General features: G+C 40.6%; 1 pseudogene; it reads left to right on the plus strand.

Annotated features, from left to right (window-relative positions):
- Nucleotides 1-283: 283 nt before the first annotated feature.
- LOC100667274 (olfactory receptor 5D14-like) lies at nt 284-1,221 on the plus strand (annotated as a pseudogene).
- The last annotated feature ends 959 nt before the right edge of the window (nt 1,222-2,180 follow it).

Consider the following 2,180-nt stretch of genomic DNA (forward strand, 5'->3'; position numbering starts at 1 on the left):
CACTCAGTATCACAAGTGTTTCTATGGAAACCCGTATTCTAATATTTCAAACGGCAATGGAAATTCATAAATGTTTTAGACATCAGCTTGGTTTGGCATACACATAGCAGCTATTTGCATAAGGTATGTTCCTTATGGAGAGAACTAGTTCCAATAACTCTTTATTCTCACTTTCTTTTCTCTACCATAACAAAACATATTTGTCATTCACCCCCATAAACCTTCCCTTTTGACAGGAACAACACTCTCCTCCCACCCCTTTCCCTTCAAAGGAAGTACAGTGATGGCTGAAAGAAACCTGAGTGTGGAGACAACCTTTGCCCTCTTGGGATTCACAGATTACCCAGAGCTTCAGATTCCTCTTTTCCTTGTGTTTCTGATCAAGTACAGTGTGACCGTGGTAAGGAATCTTGGGATGATAGTGATCATCAAGATTAACCCCAAATTTCAAACCCCCATGTACTTTTTCCTTAGTCACCTTTCTTTTGTTGATTTTTGTTACTCCTCTATCGTTACTCCAAAGCTGCTTGAAAACTTGGTCATGGCAGATAAAAGCATCTTCTACTTTAGTTGCATGCTCCAGTTCTCCCTGTCCTGCACTGCAGTGGTGACTGAGTCCTTCCTGCTGGCAGTGATGGCCTATGACCACTTTGTGGCCATCTGCAATCCTCTGCTCTATACAGTGGCCATGTCACAAAGACTCTGTGCCCTGCTGGTAGCTGGCTCATATCTGGGGGGGATGTTTGGCTCCTTGGTACTCCTTTGCTATGCTCTCCTTCTAGACTTCTCTGGACACAATGTAATCAACCACTTTTTCTGTGAGTATACTGCTCTCATAGCTGTCTCTAGCTCTGATATACGCATTCCTCACCTTCTGCTTTTTGGGTTTGCCACCTTCAATGAGGTGAGTACACTACTAATCATTCTCACTTCGTATGTTTTTATTTTTGTGAGAGTACTAAAAATCCAATCTGCCAGTGGACGTCGCAAAGCCTTCTCCACCTGTGCCTTCACCTGACTGCCATCACCATCTTCCACGGGACCATCCTTTCCCTCTACTGTGTGCCTAACTCCAAAAACTCTCGGCAGACAGTCAAAGTGGCCTCTGTATTCTACACAGTGGTCAGCCCCATGCTGAACCCCCTCATCTACAGCCTGAGGAACAAAGATGTGAAAGATGCCTTCTGGAAGTTAATAGGTGCAAAAGTCCTAGTTCACTGACCCAAACTCAAAACACGGTTGGAGTCCCAATGAGCAACTGGACCAGACCCTACAATGCTTCTAAAATCTGTAGGATGTATTTGTACGAGATGTTTATGAATGTTTATCATGTTAATATATTGTGAATTGAGAAGTTCAAATCCCTTGAATATGCCAAAGAAGTTTAATTCTGGAGTGAATTCCACAGGATTTTGATCCATGGAGTATCTATCTGCTTCTTCAAATTTTTTGAAAACTAACCAAATACTACAAATCACAATAAAGACAAATAACTATAATAATAATATGATACTATTACTAATAATAACATATTTCTTTGATGCTTTTTATGTGACAGACACTGAGTTAAGTTTTGACAAACTTTATCACATTTAAGACCCAAGTAATTACATAACATAGCATACTATCAATATCCTGTTTCATATATGAGGAAACAAAAACTCTCAGAGGTTAAATTGCTCAATACTACATACCCCAATGGTTAAGCACTCAGCCCTAACCCAAAGGCCAGTGGTTCAGACCCACCAGTGGCACTGTGGGAGAAGAGATATGGTAATCTACTCCTGTAAAAATTAGAGCCTAGTGTTTCAGGAAAAGACAACTTTCAGGGCAGTCAGTGAGACAGAGGCATAATATGCTGACTATGCTACCTAGTTTTAATCTGGATTTCTAGGCTAACAGCTGTGTTTTTGAGGAAAAACATGTTTTTCCTTGATGGTCAAAACAAGGTTGTAAAACTATATGCCCCAAGGGGTTTTAACCAAGTGACTCTCTGCACCCCTCAGAACACATGTACTCAGGAAGAGTGCTGTTTGGGTGCTGTTACCAAGATACTTTTGCAAGACAGACAAAGAAAATACATGTAAGCATCCTGTGACCATGATCTAAGCATCCTGTGAAACTATTTGTAGTCACTAACTATATTAGTAATAATCAATAACCAACCAGAGTGTGGTTAT

The sequence above is a fragment of the Loxodonta africana genome, chromosome 22 (assembly GCF_030014295.1).
Source record: "Loxodonta africana isolate mLoxAfr1 chromosome 22, mLoxAfr1.hap2, whole genome shotgun sequence".
NCBI lineage: Eukaryota > Metazoa > Chordata > Mammalia > Proboscidea > Elephantidae > Loxodonta > Loxodonta africana.